We start from the raw sequence: 18,217 nt of genomic DNA, 5'->3' as shown, positions 1-18,217 counted from the left end.
AAGTATGTTAAGGGCAAGAGGATAACCAGAGAAAGAGTAAGGCCCTTTAGGGACCAAAGTGGCAATCTGTGTGTAGAGCCGGAAGATGTAGGTGAGGTTTTAAATGAATATTTTGCATCTGTGTTCACTATGGAGAAGGACGATGTAGGCATAGAAATCAGGCAAGAGGATTGTGATATACTTGAACAAATTAGTATTGAGAGGGAGGAGGTACTAGCGGTTTTAGCGGGCTTAAAAGTAGATAAATCCCCAGACCCAGACAAGATGTATCCCAGGCTGCTGTGTGAGGCAAGGGAGGAGATTGCAGGGGCTCTGACACAAATTTTCAGAACCTCTCTGGCCACAGGGGAGGTGCCAGAGGACTGGAGGACAGCTAACATAGTACCATTATTCAAGAAGGGTAGTAAGGATAAACCAGGGAATTACAGGCCAGTGAGCCTAACATCAGTGGTAGGGAAATTATTGGAAAAAGTTCTGAGGGACAGAATAAGTCTCCAATTGGAGAGGCAAGGATTAATCAAGGATAGTCAGCATGGCTTTGTCACGGGGAGATCATGTCTAACCAATTTGATTTAATTTTTCGAGGGGGTGACTAGGTGTGTGGATGAGGGTAGTGCAGTTGATGTCGTCTACATGGACTTCAGTGAGGCCTTTGACAAAGTCCCACATGGGAAACTGGTCAAGAAGGTAAGAGCCCATGGGATCCAGGGCAATTTGGCACATTGGATCCAAAATTGGCTTAGTGGCAGGAGGCAGAGGGTAATGGTCGAAGGTTGTTTTTGTGACTGGAAGCCTGTGTCCAGTGGTGAACCGCAGGGATCGGTGCTGGGTCAAATGCTGTTTGTAGTGTCCATTAATGATTTAGATATGAATGTAGGAGGTATGATCAGTAAGTTCTCAGATGACACAAAAACTGGTGGAGTGGTAAATAGCGAGGAGGGAAGCCTCGGGCTACAGGACGATATAGATGGGTTGGTTAGATGGGCAGAACAGTGGTAAATGGAATTTAACCCTGAAAAGTGTGAGGTGATGCATTTTGGGAGGACTAACAAGGCAAGGGAATACACAATGAATGGTAGGACCCTAGGAAGGACAGAGGATCAGAGGGACCTTGGTGTGCATGTACATAGATCCCTGAAGGCAGCAGGACAGGTAGATACGGTGGTTAAAAAGACATATGGGATACTTGCCTTCATTAGCCGAGGCATAGAATATAAGAGCAGGGAGGTTATGATGGAGCTGTACAAAACGTTAGCTAGGCCACAGCTGGAATAATGTGTGCAGTTCTGGTCGCCACACTATAGGAAGGATGTGATTGCATTGGAGAGGGTGCAGAGGAGATTCACCAGGATGTTACCTGGGCTGGAGCGCTTCAGCTATGAAGAGAGACTGGACAGGCTAGGGTTGTTTTCCTTAGAGCAGAGAAGGCTGAGGGGGGATCTGATTGAGGTGTACAAAATTATGAGCGGCATAGATAGGGTAGATAGAAAGGAACTTTTCCCCTTAGTAGAGGGGTCAATAACCAGGGGGCATAGTTTCAAGATAAGGGGCAGGAGGTTTAGAGGGGATTTGAGGGAAAACTTTTTCACCCAGAGGGTGGTTGGAATCTGGAACTCACTGCCTGAAAGGGTGGTAGAGGCAGGAACCCTCACAACATTCAAGAAGCATTTAGATGAGCACTTGAAACGCCATAGCATACAAGGCTACAGACCAACTGCTGGAAAATGGGATTAGAATAAATGTAAAAAGTCACACAACACCAGGTTATAGTCCAACAGCTTTATTTGAAATCACAAGCTTTCGGAGCGCTGCTCCTTCTTCAGGTGAAGTGGAGAGATGCATAAAGACACAGCTTATATAGTCAGAGAATCATGTCAGATGTTTACAGGTAACCTTTCCAACTGCCATTTATCACACCTCGGCAGAGAGATAATCACAGCAGTCAAAGGTGTGAATGGTGTCCAAACAGGTCAGTCAGGGAAACATTACATCAAAGAACAATGAGGTGGGGTCACAAGGGGTCAAATATTGCAGACGCTGGGGTCTGTATGAAAAACAAAAAAACAGACAAAAAACATTTTTTTGGGCTGGAAATCACAGCAGGTCCGGCCGCATCTGTGTAGAGAGAACAAGCCAATGTCGACTCGAGTCTGGATGACCCTGCATCAGGTGGGGTTACATGTAGCGTGACATGAACCCAAGATCTCGGTTGAGGCCGTCCTCATGGGTGCGGAACTTGGCTATCAGTTTCTGCTCGACGATTTTGCGTTGTCGTGTGTCTCGAAGGCCACCTTGGAGAATGCTTACCCGAAGATCGGAGGCTGAATGTCCTTGACTGCTGAAGTGTTCCCCGACTGGGAGGGAACACTCCTGCCTGGTGATTGTTGCGCGGTGTCCGTTCATCCGTTGTCGCAGTGTCTGCATGGTCTCGCCGATGTACCATGCTCCGGGGCATCCTTTCCTGCAACGTATGAGGTAGACAACGTTGGCCGAGTCACATGAGTATGTACCATGTACCTGGTGGGTGGTGTCCTCACGTGTGATGATGGTATCTGTGTTGATGATCTGGCATGTCTTGCAGAGGTTGCTGTGGCAGGGTTGTGTGGTGTCGTGGTCGCTGTTCTCCTGAAAGCTGGGTAATTTGCTGCGAACGATGGTCTGTTTGAGGTTAGGCGGCTGTTTGAAAGCGAGTAGTGGAGGCGTGGGGATGGCCTTAGCGAGGTGTTCGTCGTCATCGATGACATGTTGAAGGCTGCGAAGAACATGCACAAGTTCGAGCAAGACTTCTTCGCTGCACAAAATCGTCGAGCAGAAACTGATAGCCAAGTTCCGCACCCATGAGGACGGCCTCAACCGAGACCTTGGGTTCATGTCACGCTATATGTAACCCCACCTGATGCAGGGTCATCCAGACTCGAGTCGACATTGGCTTGTTCTCTCTACACAGATGCGGCCGGACCTGCTGTGATTTCCTTTTGTCTGTTTTTTTGTTTTTCATACAGACCCCAGCGTCTGCAATATTTGACCCCTTGTGACCCCACCTCATTGTTCTTTGATGTAATGTTTCCCTGACTGACCTGTTTGGACACCATTCACACCTTTGACTGCTGTGATTATCTCTCTGCCGAGGTGTGATAAATGGCAGTTGGAAAGGTTACCTGTAAACATCTGACATGATTCTCTGACTATATAAGCTGTGTCTTTATGCATTTCTCCACTTCACCTGAAGAAGGAGCAGCGCTCCGAAAGCTTGTGATTTCAAATAAAGCTGTTGGACTATAACCTGGTGTTGTGTGACTTTTTACATTTGTCCACCCCAGTCCAACTCCGGCATCTCCACACCGGGATTAGAATGGACAGGGCTTGATGGCTGGTGTGGACACGATGGGCCGAAGGGCCTCTTTCTGTGCTGTATAACTCTATGACTCTATGACAGTGAAAGCCCATTACATCATTATCTGCAATGAGTTTTACCCTATTCTGGGGAATGGGTTGATTTAATCACCCATCGGATAAGGGTGTGAATATGAGAGAGGTCCTTAGTTCCCAGCCCAGCATGAAATAAATATCTGCATGGATAATTATACATTGATAGGCATAGGTCTCAGGGTCACCGAAACCCACAGGAAATGAGAAGGGAGAGCTCTGAACTCCAGAACCTTGCCCCCGTTATCTCCCTCAACAACAGGAGGAAATGAGGCTGTCCTTGTCAAAGCAGATTAGGCACCAAAATGGTATTAGAGGAGACCACGACTGAAGAAATTTATCCTGCTACAACCAAAATGTAAATGTCATCTTCTCCAACTGGGTTATTTCCCAAGTCTTAAGTCTTCTGAATCAACTGGTCGGAAAAGACCGTGTACCAAGTGCTACATGACTGAAATACAGTCCCCACCACTTATACTGTCCACACTGCCGCCTGTATCAGGAAATGGCATTAACCAATTGTCATCACCATAGGCATCAATTATAAAGGCACCGCTTAAAACATATTAAGCGTGTTGGCTACTTCGGGCAGTGCAATCCCCTATACTACCGATGTGCTAGTGAGGGCTGTACTATAACAGCAGTGTAATGCAAAATGTTTATTTGATGGACCATTTAGGGATCAAATAGGGTTTCCTAAGGGACTCCTCAAAAAGAAAGTAAAGGTGATAGAGATCCCAGTAATGTCCTTGATTCTTCTCGATACAAATCTAGTATGGATACTCTTGGGAAAGGGGGCGAATCAAGAAAATGTGGAAGAGGTTACTAACTCTCTACTGCCCCTCCAATACATATGGGATCTATTGAACATTCACCCAAAACTGATTTATAACCCGAGTGTAAATTACTTTCAGCCATGCTGGCATGAAATTTTGATCATATTTCCAGTTTAAACAGAATTGTTCTACTGGTTTTGTAACCATAAATACCAAGTGTGTATTCTGATTTCCGTATTGATGGATTTTTTTGGGTTTAATTACAGAATCCTGTTTTTGCAACAAAGAGCTGGGTAGGATACAAAACATGTTTTATGTGTATTTTTTGACTAAACTGAAACCAAACACCATTGCAAAAACAAGAGGAAGGAACACATATTAATTTACATACCTAAATCAGGATGAAAATTATAACCGTGGAAAGATAAAAATACATTTTCTTGACCATGTATTCATGATAGGCTACAGTTGTGTCCATAAAGAAAATTATTTTAAAAATGAAAAGAATGTTAACTGACCAAAAAGACCCATTTGATTGTGCACTGTGGGTGTTGATCTTTCCTGGTTAACCTAACATTTAGCTAGTGGTGGAGAGGAGGACGATGATCTAACTAACCAGTTCATCAATATAAAGGAATCTACTTCACCATTAAGTCAGACGGTAGTATAAATAGGATACCATCAGGGGAGCGAGACATTCCACCAAGTCCACCCAATCATCTCCTCTCCCATGCTGCTACTTAGTAATTCAACAATGCAACCATGCTGGTATAGTACCGCTTCTGTGTTGAGGTGAAGTAGTTTTCGATGCACAGCAACACAATCGCAGCAGTATACCTTTGGACTCAGAGCGATGATCTGACTCCAACTGCACTAAAGATAAGAAGTATGAGACCACCTCCAAGACATAACTTTATACCAGTTGGGTTCCACACAGGCTGTGGTTATTCCCATTTGATCATTTGGAAACTTGTTAAACTTAATGTTGGTCATTACCAGTGTTGGAGACTAATTTGGCAGGGGGATGGGCAGCAGGATGTAGCATTAGAAAGGAGAAATAAGGTGCACAAAGGATTGGGAGAAACAGGTAGCACTAGAGTAAGAAATAGTATGGTATTAGGTGGGGTCAGACTTAGAGAGAATACAAGATCTAAGACAGGTTTACAGTGCATGTATGTAAATGCACGATGTGTGGTAAATAAGGTTGGTGAGCTGCAGGCGCAAATAGCCACATGGGAATATGATGTTTTGGCGATAACAGAGACCCGGCTCAAAGAAGGGCAGGATTGGGTACTAAATATTTCTGGATATAAGATGTTCAGGAAAGATAGGGAAGGAAAGATAGGAAGTGGGGTGGCAGTATTGATTAAGGAGAATATTACAGCACTGGAGAGAGAGGCGGTCCTGGAGGGGTCAAAGACAGAATCTATTTGGCTAGAGTGTAGAAACAATAGAGGTGCCATTACACTACTAGATGTATTCTATGTGCAACCAACTAGTGGGAAGGATATAGAGAGCAAATTTGTAGGGAAATTACAGAGAGGTGCAAGAACTATAGAGTAGTGATAATGGGGGGCTTCAACTATCCTAATATAGACTGGGATAGTAATAGTGTAATGTGCAGAGAAGGGAAGAATTTCTGAAGTGTGTTCAGGAGAACTTTCTTGATCAGTATGTTTCCGGCCCAATGAGGAAGGAAGCATTGCTGGATCTGGTTCTGGAGAATGAGTTGGGTCAAGTGGAGCAAGTGTCAGTAGGGGAACATTTAGGGAACAGTGGTCATAGTATCATAAGGTTTAGATTAGCTATGGAAAGGACAGGGAGCAATCTAGAGTTAAAATACTTAATTGGAGGAAGGCCAATTTCAGTGGGTTGAGAATGGATCTGGCCTGGGTAAATTGGAATCAAAGATTGGCAGGCAAAACTGTAATTGAACAATGGGCTGCCTTTAAAGAGGAGATGGTTCAAGTACAGTCGAGGTACATTCTCACAAGGGGGAAAGGTCAGGCAACCAAAGCCCGGATGATGAAAGAGATAGAGAGTAAAATGAAGCAGAAAAAAGGGGTGTATGACAGATGTCAGGTTGAGAATACAAGTGAGAACCAGGCTGAATATAGAAAGTTCAGAGGGGAAGTGAAAAAGGAAATAAGAGAGGCAAAGAGAGGGTATGAAAATAGACTGAAATAACAACAGAAAATGCTGGAATTACTCAGCAGGCCAGGCAGCATCCGTGGAGAGAGAAACAGAGTTAACGTTTCAGGTCTGGGACCCTTCATCAGAACTGGAAAAAGCTGGAGATGTAATAGATATTAAGCAGGTGCAGAGACGGGGGGGTGGTTAGGAGGGGAGGAAGGAATTGAAAGAACACCCTGTACTTTTGTAAGAGGCAGGAAAGATAAAATGTTGCAAATGGGAATGGCAAAAGTCATACTGCATGAAAAATGGGGGCAGGGATAATTATCTGAAATTGTTGAACTCAAAGTTGAGTCCTGTTATAGCTATGCTTTAATACGTTCAATCAAGCATGTAGATACGTCGAATTAAATCAGAGTCAGGCAGACAGGCTTCTAACTGTGATCTTTACTTTATTGGTAAAATGGCTGACTGCAGCTTTCCCGGGTAATTCCCATAATGCAATGCACATTACATTACCGTATTAACTGGTGTTAAACTCGCACATTACATTACCGTATTGACTGGTGTCAAACTCGCAATCAATACACGACATCCCCCGTTTCCTTGGAAACAAACTTGCAGTTTACAAACAGTTGCTTACAATAACACTGCATAACTTATTTGATTTATAAACTTTTTACAAACTTGTGTCTTACCACACAACTAAATAATTCTCACATTTAAACATTTAACATCACCCATGCAGTTCTCGCACAGTTTATGTTGTGACATAATCAGACAGTCTTTGGGGTTTTCTTTTAACCCTTTGAGGTCTGGCTGTATTGGGTATGTCTGACATGTTGGTGTCAGTGGGTATTGCCTGTGTCACAGTGGTATGTGTGTCAGGGTCTACCATACTGTCCTCAGTCCCTTGTGTTTCCTCCTTCTCATGGAGTGTCTCCTTTGGTCCATTGGTTCTGTATTTCTTCACAAACGTAGTGTTTCTCGAGTAACGTGCTCCTTCTGGAGATTTTACTATTACTTGACTCTGTAGCGGTTCGTGTAGATTGCCACTAAATAAGAGGGTTTGACTTCGACGAACTATAAACAAGTTGTTTATTTACAGGAACAGGCTAATTACAGCAGGTAAGATAGCAGGTAAGATGGCTGACTGTAGGAGCACCGTGGTGTAGGTCTTGTCCCAGCGGGGACTCCACGAGGACTGAGTTCGCAGTCCTGTGGGGAGCGTGATGACGTCATCGCGTTTGTGTTGTGACGTCATCATGTTGCTCGCGTTTCCCGCGCTTAGGGGATCACGTGATGCGCGTCGTTGCGTCGCTGGCCGTTGAGGCCGAAGTCAGGAGGCCGGGCTGTGCCGGTGCTTGCCACGGGAGCGGAAGATTGCGTCGCTCCTGTCGGCTGGCCGTTGAGGCCGAAGACGCTAGGCCGGGCTGTGCCGGCGCACGCACATCACGTTGTACGTGACGTGACGTCAGCGCGCTAGGGCGTGCCTTAAAGGGGCAATGGCCCCAACAGGTAAGTTAAAAGGGCAACGGCCCCAAAAGGTAAGTTAAAGGGAATTATGTGTCTCAATGTAAGGGACAACCAGTGGTACCGCCACAACTCGCTGTTTTACTCAAAGCTTTGTGCGGTGTGGCATTAAAAGGACTGGTGACCTTGTCCACTTTGTCCTGCCGTACCAGCACCATGTCGCCAACTTCCACCTCTGAGTATTGTGTTCTCCGCTGTTCATCTGCGTACAGTTTGGACTTGCCTTTTTGTTCTGCGTCCCGGTCACATACTTCCATGTCTGCGCGCGACTCTGTGATGTCTGGCAGCTTTCCTCTCATTTTCCGTTTAAAGAGCAGCTCTGCTGGGCTCTTTTCGGTCGTGGCATGGTCAATGCTCCTGTACACAGTCACATATTTTCTAAGTTCACGTTTCCAATCCAGTCCTTCTGACTGAGCAATTCTGATTCTTTTCATCAGCGATGCATTCTGGCGCTCGACTTCTCCGTTAGCCTGAGCCCATTTTGCTGTCGTTTCCAGGTGATTGATCCCGTTGTTTTCACAGTAGTCCTTGAATAATTCAGATCTGAATTGGGGACCATTATCAGATTTGCAGGTGATTGGCAAACCATGACGGCTGAAGATTGACTCTAAACTATCAATAACCTTCTCTGTTGTTGTGGAGGTCATGATGTCGTATTCATAGTAGCGACTATAATAATCAACTACCACAAGAATGGAGCGGTTGGATGGCAAGGGTCCCAGTAAGTCTGTAGCTACATCCTGCCAGGGGCCCTCCGGTAATGGTGTTGGTCTCAATGGTTCAGGTGGGTCGGGTCTGGATCCTATCTGACAGCCGTGGCACGCTTTACAGTGTTTTTCAGCTGCCTTGTCCATGCCAGGCCACCAAACCTTGGTTCTGAGATGTTGCTTTGTTCCAACTATTCCCAAGTGTCCTTCATGTGCTAACACCAGGGCTCGTGTATGTAACACTGTGGGTAGCACGATGCGTGTTCCCTGAAGAACTAGGTACCCCACTACGCACAGCTCGTTTGCAATTGCTGCATAAGCTTTACAGTTCTCAAAATGTCCATTTGTAATTGCCTTCCGTACCTCAATCAGCTCTGGGTCGGTAGCAGATGCTTCCTCCACCTCTCTAGTAGTGAGTGCTTTTGGTGTCGCACTCACAGCTACAAATCTCACATATTCATCTGCGCCGTGAGAATGTCTCTCCTGTTTTGCTGTCTCCTCCAGCAATCGTGACAGTGGGTCTGCAATGTTTTGCTTGCCTGGAATGTGTATCACCTTAAAATCATACGGCTGTAATCTAAGTACCCATCTCTCTATACGGGCACAGGGTTTAGAGTGTGGGCCGTATATCACTTGTAATGGCTTATGGTCAGTTACCAAGTTAAATTTTCGGCCATACACATATGGATGCAGCCTCTCACAAGCCCATACAAGAGCTAAGGCCTCTCTCTCTGTTTGAGAGTATTTCCTCTCACAGGCCTAGAAATTCAGTATAGCCACTTTTGGGGCGCTAAAGTCGGGCGGCCGCTAAAGTTTGCGCCCGGCGCAAAGTCGCGCCACCTTCGCCGATATTCAGTCGCATCGCCCCAAGAGGTTGCTGCTGCGCTAAAACAGGCGATGCACGACTATCTTTAGGCGCTAAGCCGGCGGTGCTGAGCGATAACCCCGAGGCCGGGCGCAGTGCAGGTGCGGCGAGTTGTTAATTGACGGCAGACACTCTGGCGCCGGTCAGCTCTTAAAGGGGGAGGGTGGATTTGTTTGCCTGCCACGCCCTGCACACTGCAGCCCTCAACCTAGGCCTGACCACTTCTGCTTCATCTGCACAACGCCCAGGGCTATGGAGAAGGCCAGGGAGAGAGCGCAGCGCTTCAGCGACGGTGACCTGAGGGTGCTGGTTGGCGGAGTGGAGTGCAGGCGCCATGTTCTGTTCCCAGAAGGTGGCAGGAGGCCGCTGCCCAGCGCCTACCGGAAAGCCTGGAGGGAGGTCTCAAACAGGGTGTCTTCCAACAGCGTGGTTGCCAGGACTCCTGTGCAATGCCGGAAAAAGTTCAACGACCTCACTCGGGTTGTCAGGGTGAGTACCCTTTACATTGTCCTCCTCATCCCTGCATGTGCACCTCACTTTATGGGCAAAGGGACCTGAAAGCCGTAATGGCCAGCCCTCATCCAGCAGCTATGGGACTGTCATGAAAATCACTTGCACATTCAGCGCTTTACACACTGTCCAAGCTATTCGACCATGGGAGGCATTGCAGACAAGATCAGGGCTTCACACTGTACTTAGAGGCCGTCCTTTCTCTTGCAGGCCAAGGTGGCGCACAACCGGCGGAAACGAAGTGAGACCGGGGGAGGCCGTCCTGACGTCAAAGAGCTCTCCAACCTCGACCAGCGTGTGGAGCGCATTATGGCAGGCCGGCTGATTGGCCCCGTCGCCAGTGGAGATGCCGACCCTGTTCTGGGCATCAATGGTAAGGGCATCACCTTTTTGACCTCTCTCGTTCCACTTGCGCCTCAGATCAGCATCCTGTGCCACTGTCCGACCAATGCAGTGAATGGCAGCACTCATGCCTCCCTCGCTGCTGCCCTGTCCTCACTCTAAAGCTACTCTTGTGCCTTCCTGCTTTCAGATGGTGAATCGCCAGGTGAGGAGGCGGGCCCTCAAGCTGCCACTGTCAGCGCTTCCGAATTCGAGGAGGAGGAAGAGGAAGCCGGCCCATCAGTGCCACCCGTGGTGTATGTAACCTGTTCCACCTTAAGAGAACTACCTTAAGAGATGTACTACTTTCTCTTGGCTGCTGTATACTGTAATACCGGTGGTGACCACACCGGTATATAAGTGTTGTGTAGGGATTTGCTGGGCAGTTCAGCCCTGACCTCCAAATAGTAAAGACCTGTTAAAAGTTATTCTTGTTGTCTGTGTCCAGTGATTGTCCGATCTTACCCTGCGGCAGTTTTACATCCAAGGCAGCTTCGTCCTCAGAACGGGCGTCGAGAAGAGGCATCCGCCCTCATCATCCTGCTGAGCACCATCGCACGGGAGGCATCGAGAACCCGGGTTAAAAAGAAAAATTCTGACCACGAAGCCCTCCATCAGCGACAGGCAGTGATCATCCCTTCTACCACGGTGGTGGGTAAGCCGATCAGCGACACAAGCAGAAAGTCGGCCACGTTGGCTGTGGAGTAGGGGAGGGAAAACGGAGGAATAAGGGCGGAGAACTCGACCACGGCCGGTAAAAAGGGCCGGGCTGCAATCGAGGCCGAGAGGCGCAGCGACTGGGGCAGCTTAAGGCACGAAAGCCACGGAGAACTCAAACGCAGCCGGTGTAAAGGACCGGGCTGCAAGCGGGGCTGCGAGGCAAAGCAGCGTCGGGGAATTGAGAACCGCTGGGGAGGCGAGAACGGCAGCAGCACGGCAATCGCCATTGCAGCCAGCGGGGGAAGAAGGCAAACGCAGGAATCCGCCATTGTAGTCGGCGGGGGAAGATGATGAGCGCGGGAAAGACCGCCAAGCGCGGGAAGCCGCCATTTTAGTAGGCGGGGGAAGAAGACAAGCGCGGGAAGCCGCCATTTTGAGAAAAAGAAAAATTTAAAAAAAAAAAAACTCGCAAGGATGCCTAAACATGGGAACATTAATACCTTTGATAGCGATATCGAAGATTGGACCACGTATGTAGAACGCATGGAAGTTTATTGTAAAGCAAATAAGGTACCAGATGATGAGAAAGCACTAACCTTATTAAGCTCAATGGGTGCAAAGACATATGGGCTATTGAAGCACCTTCTATCACCAGATAAACCGGCGGATCAGACTTTCGCGAATATTGTTACTGTCCTGAAAAATCATTTAAACCCCACGCTGCTGATGATAGCGGAACGATTTAAATTTTACAGAAGAACGCAGCTGAAAGACGAAAGCAACGCTGAATTTTTAATTGAACTGCGTAAGCTATCAAAGTACTGTCAGTTTGGAACAGGACTAGCAGATGTGCTGAGAGATAAATTTGTGTGTGGATTGTTAAAAGAAGGAACACAAAAGCGACTGCTTGAGGAGAATGATCTTACGCTTGATAAAGCTGTCACTATTGCAGCATCGCACGAAGCCGCAGCGAGAGGCACGGCGGAAATGCAGCTACGGTCACCGGAACTCAGCACCAATCAAATGGTCTTGGGTACAGTAAAATGTTATCGTTGTGGAAAGACAACGCATGATCAGAACCAGTGCTGGTTCAAAAATCAGAAATGCAGAAAATGTGGCAGGCTTGGTCACATAGCTAAAGTATGCCGGTCAGGAAAGAAGACCAGCAACAAAAAGTCACCGCAGGAAAAGTACAGAAAGGTACACAAGGTGACAGAGAACAGTTCGAATGAACAGAAGTCAGATTCAGACTCCAGCAGTAATGAACTGGGTAGTCTAAGAGTACACAATGTTGGTAAGGAAGCAGACCTCCAAACAATTTGGGTCACACTTCAGATAGCAGGAGTCCAAGTGAAGATGGAATTGGACACTGGATCGGCATTGACGGTCATGGATAAGCAAGATTACAAAAGGTTATTCCCACATATTCCCCTACGGGATACGGAGATTGTATTGAAAACATACACGGGGCAAAGAGTATACCCCATCGGGAAGATAGAGGTAAAGGTGGTCCACAAGGGCAAAGAAAGCCGAGGAATGGACTTATATGTGCTACCTGAGGGAGGTCCACCACTACTGGGACGGGAGTGGATTAGGAAAATAAGTATGGACTGGCATTCCTTAAAAGCACTAACGGTAGATTCCGGTAAAAAAGATGTCAAACCTAAACGATTGTCCAGAATATTGGACGATTCTAAAGAGGTGTTCCAACAGGGACTGGAAACACTGAGAGGAATTACGGCAAACATCAAGGTTGAAGAACATGCAAACCCGAAATTTTTCAAAGCCAGACCGGTACCTTATGCGATACGACCTGCTGTGGAAGCTGAGCTGGAAGGGCTAGAACGTTCAGGAGTACTGTCTAAGGTAGACTGGAGTGAGTGGGCCACGCCCATTGTTCCCGTCATGAAGCGTTCATCGAGCAACAAGCCGGGGCAACCGGGGAAGGTTCGCATCTGTGGAGATTTCAAGATCACTGTTAATCCGGTGCTTCACACGGTGCAGTATCCGCTTCCGTGGATTGAGGATATCTTCGTTTCGTTGTCTGGCGGGAAACACTTCACCAAGATAGACCTGGCGCAGGCGTACTTACAGATGGAAGTTGAGGAAGAGTCACGCCAGTATCTCACGATCAACACGCATAGAGGCTTGTACCGGTATAATAGACTGGTTTTTGGAGTGGCATCGGCTCCAGCAATTTGGCAGAGGGCCATGGAGCAGGTATTACAGGGAATTCCAGGCACACAATGTTACCTAGACGATATTCTGATTACAGGAGATGATGATGAGGAACACCTTGCAAATTTGGAACTGGTGCTCACCAGATTGAAAGAATATGGACTTCGAGTTAATCGCCAGAAATGTGAGTTCTTTCAGAAGCGGATCTCGTACTGTGGTCATGTCATTGACGAGGAGGGGCTTCATAAGTCTCCTGACAAGATCGAAGCTGTTGTGAAGGCTCCCGCTCCGGATAATGTATCCCAGTTGAGGTCGTTCCTAGGGTTGATTAACTATTACCATAAGTTTCTGCCAAATTTATCCACGGTGCTGCACCCGCTGAACGCTCTTTTGCAGAAGGGAGTACCATGGAAGTGGAGCGAGGACTGTAAGAGGGCCTTTCGCAAAAGCAAGGCATTGATCACCTCAGAGGAAGTGTTGGCTCACTTCAACCCAACGCTGCCTATTCGTTTGGCTTGTGATGCTTCTCCATATGGTATTGGGGCAGTACTCTCACACAAGTTGCCAAATGGCCAGGAGAGGCCAGTTGCGTTCGCATCCAGATCATTGACCTCCACTGAGCGCAACTATGCTCAGATAGATAGGGAGGCTCTCAGCCTTGTGTGGGGAGTAAAGAAGTTTAATCATTACCTGCAGGGCCAAAAGTTTACGCTTCTGACAGACCACCAGCCGTTGGTATCCATTTTTAACCCTAAGAAGGGTGTTTCGGTGATGACAGCACGGAGACTCCAGAGATGGTCCCTTTTCCTAGGGGCACATCAATATCAGATTGAATTCAAAGGTACAAAGCAGCATGGTAATGCTGATGGGCTGTTGCGCCTGCCACTACCTACAGAGGAGGAGGCACCGACGGTTGACCCTGTTGAGTTATTTCACTCGACCATCATCGAATGTTTACCAGTCACCAATGCAAGCATTGAAAGAGAAACCAGGAACGACCCGACACTGTCCCGGGTCTACGAAGTGACAGTGAAGGGATGGCCAGCACATGGTGATCCACTGTTACCGGCATTCTCAGCAAGACGAGAACAGCTGTCCGTCTGTCAAGGAACATTGATGTATGGAACAAGGGTGATTATTCCTCCTAAGTTAAGAGAGAGAGTTCTAAAGGAACTGCATGAAGGTCATCTGGGGGGAGTCAAGATGAAAAGCCTTGCTAGGGCTTATGTGTGGTGGCCGGGTATCGACCAACAGATAGAGGATCTGACGAAAAGCTGCTCAGGGTGCCAAAAAGTGCAAAATGCACCTCCGATTGCACCGCTGCATCCATGGGAATGGCCTTCAACCCCATGGCAACGTGTACATATTGACTTTGCTGGTCCATTCATGGACTCCATGTTTTTAATTGCGGTGGACGCACATTCTAAATGGCCAGAAGTGATTAAGATGACTACCACTACCTCGGAAAAGACGATCGCGGTGCTAAGAACGATATTTGCAAGAAATGGATTGCCAGAACAAATATGTTCAGACAACGGACCGCAGTTCATGTCAGAAGAATTCCAGAAATTCATGAAGAATGGGGTGAAACATTATACCTCTGCCCCATATCATCCGGCTACAAACGGGTTGGCCGAGAGATTTGTACAAACGTTCAAAAAAGCAATAAAGGCCATGAGCGAAGATCAGATTCCGCTACAACACAAGGTGGACAAATTCCTACTGGCATATCGAAACGCCACTCATGCAGTGACAAATCAAAGTCCTGCTATGATGTTCTATAACAGGAGGTTGCGGTCCAGGTTGGACTTGTTAAAACCAAATGTGCGGAGGGAAGTTGAAAACAAACAGTTCCAGCATATAAATAACAAGACCACTCGGAGTTTCGAAATAGGACAACCAGTGTTAGCCCGGGACTATAAAAACGAGAAATGGCAATCTGGAACAATTCGGGCCAGACAAGGACCCCTGATGTACACGGTAGATATTGGTGAAAATGTAATACGGCGTCATGCTGACCAACTGGTAGAATCGAGAACAAGGGTCGAACCCATGGTTACGGCAGAGACAACCGTGGAAGAAGTTAGTGAACCTGAAGCATCTACCTCAGAAGTGAATGTACCTGATGATGATGTCCAATCCATAAGAGACCAACTAGATGAGTCACCCCAGCAACGAGAATCAGAGACCCCTGAAAGGCGTTATCCAACTCGAATCAGGAGGCCTCCTCAGAGACTGAAACTTTGAACTGTTTTGCATGAAGTTGTATATATATATATATGTTATTATGTTATGTTAAATGGGGATATAACTGTTAAGCTAAAAAGGGAGGATTGTGGTGTATGTAACCTGTTCCACCTTAAGAGAACTACCTTAAGAGATGTACTACTTTCTCTTGGCTGCTGTATACTGTAATACCGGTGGTGACCACACCGGTATATAAGTGTTGTGTAGGGATTTGCTGGGCAGTGCAGCCCTGACCTCCGAATAGTAAAGACCTGTTAAAAGTTATTCTTGTTGTCTGTGTCCAGTGATTGATCATAAGCATAACTGGGACACACAGACTCAACACCACCCTCAGCCGCGCCAGCCCATGGCGATGAAGGGGACACGTTTTCCCTGGAGGGGAGCCGGGGGGAAGGGTCGGAGGAGAGTGAAGCTCCGGGGCCCAGCGGGCTGCAGCAACGCGGGAGGGGTGGGGAAGCTCGGCGGACTTCTCCCCAGAGGGTGAGTGCGGCCTCCAGTCCTGCGACGGTGAGCGCAGAGGAGGTGCGGCTCCGGGAGGAAATGGCCGTCCAGGCTGAGCGCAGGCACAATGAGCTCATGGCTGCAGTGGCAAGGATGCCTGACTCCATTGAGTCTTTGTCAAGGAGTGTGCAGCAATTTGGAGCAGCACAGGCCAGGAGTCTGGATCAATTCAGTGCAGCACAGGCCAGGAGTCTGCAGGACTTCGCGGCAGCACAGGCGGCTTCGAGCCAAGTGCTCAGTCGTGCCGTCCATTCACTGGCTGTTGTCATGCGGACACAGACCAGGGCCACACGGGCACTAACTGCTGCCACCCTCGCTGGATCAGCCAGGCATCGCCAGGGCACTCGCCGCGCAGCAGCAGCCCAGTAGTCTGTTCTTCAGCTGTTTGCTGCGCATGCTGCAGTGCTGGCCCGTGCGTGTGCCAATGTATCAGGCGACCAGGGAGCACCTGCGATCTGTCAGGTTGGCACCATTCCTGCAGCCGACACTGCCACTCCGCCATTGCAGCTGCCACGAGCCGCTGGACAGACTGCTGCCGCCCAAGCAGAGTTGGAGCAGTCAGCAGCCGGCCCCTCCAGGGCCAGAGCTGGTGCAGGCTGACCCCCAAGGGCATCTGCCATCTCGCCATCTGACCCTCAGCAGCCTTCCCCCAGCCTTGCTGCAGCCACTGGGCTCCCATTGAGGAGGAGCTGCAGGGCGGGCAGGGGCCAGGCAAGGATGCGAAAGGCATCGCCCTCGCAGGGCAAAAAGTAGAAGGTCTGCACAAATGCTTTGTGGTTGTTGAAAGGCCGAGACTGGTGTAGTTGTGTTTTTGTAAGGCCGAGACTGGTGTCTTTTTTTGTTTTTGTAAAGCCGAGACTGTTAGTTTTGTGTTTTTGGAGGGGGCTTCTCCACATGAGGTTGTAATGTGGGAAGGGCAGAGGTTTGCAATAAATTAATGTTCTTAAATCGCACTGTGCATGGTTTTTTTGGCAAGTCCTGGTTGCCCTGCTCGGCTGAGGGCTTGTGGAGCAGCTACATTCATCTGCTGACATTGGCACAAGCCATTCCCTGAGAGGGGGCCTAGAACCGACGTTCAATAAGCCGGCGACGGGCGGCCCTTGCACTTTCTGCCTCCCTCCTGTGCTGGTCCTCCTCCTCCTCCTCCTCAGGTGGTCCTCCAATCTCTGGTGGCAGTGGCTGAGTCCTGCAGATAGCCAGGTTGTGCAGCATGCAGCACACGACCACGAAATGGGAGACTCGCTCCGGCGAATATTGTAGGGCTCCACCGGAACGATCCAGACAGCGGAACCGTTGCTTCAGGACGCCGATTGTTTGCTCAATGATGTTCCTGGTCGCTTGATGGCTGTCGTTGTATCCCTCTTCAGCAGGGGTGCTGGGCGCACGGAGCGGGGTCATCAGCCAGGTACGCAAAGGATAGCCTTTGTCCCCGATAAGCCATCCTCGTGGGTGAGGCTGGGCCTGGAACATGTCTGCCACAGAAGTCTGGCGCAGGATGAAGGCATCGTGGCTGCTGCCTGGAAAGCGGGCATTGACAGCTAGGATGAGCTGCCTGTGGTCACACACCAGCTGGACGTTGAGCGAATGGTAGCCATTCCAGTTGCGGTAATCCTCGGAATTCTCCAGAGGTGCCCGCAAAGCCACATGCGTGCAGTCAATGGCGCCCTGCACCATGGGGAAGCCCGCGAATGCTGCAAAGCCCATTGCACGCTGTTGCTGCTTGGCAAGGGCCATGGAGAAGGAGATGAACTGACGTCTCCTTTTGAAAAGGGCATTGGTCACCTGGCGGATGCAGCAATGCACGGCGAACTGGGAGATGTTGGAAATGTCCCCAGTAGCGGATTGGAAGGAGCCGGTGGCATAGAAGTTGAGAGCCACCGTCACCTTCACTGCCACCGACAGAGATGTCCTGCTCCTCAGATGTGGCTGCAGATCACCGCCAAGCAGGTGGCAGATCTCTGTGACCACCTCCCTTCGGAATTGCAGCCTCCGAACACACTGCTCATCAGACATGTTGAGATAGGAGAACTGCTGGTGGTATACCCTGGGTGGGTAAGGCCTCCTTTCCCGACGCCTGTTGCCCCCTCTCCATCTAGCCAGGACTGCCACTCTCTCACGGCGTCTGTGAGCCCTTTGGATGCAATGGAGAAGGCCAGCGTTTGCACCCATTGCAGCCCCCATAATATGTTAGCAAACAATGATATGTCAATGAAGGCAAAGACAAGTGGAAAGCTATGGCCTGAAGCCACAAGTACCTGTCCGAATGTTGAGCCAAAGCAGAAAGCTCTCTACCTTGGTCT

Source organism: Somniosus microcephalus, chromosome 4, assembly GCF_052327205.1.
Source record: "Somniosus microcephalus isolate GS21.2 chromosome 4, FLI_Smic_1.0, whole genome shotgun sequence".
Taxonomy (NCBI): Eukaryota; Metazoa; Chordata; class Chondrichthyes; order Squaliformes; family Somniosidae; genus Somniosus; species Somniosus microcephalus.
The sequence above is the reverse complement of the archived record's forward strand: the minus strand, read 5'-3'. Positions refer to the sequence as shown.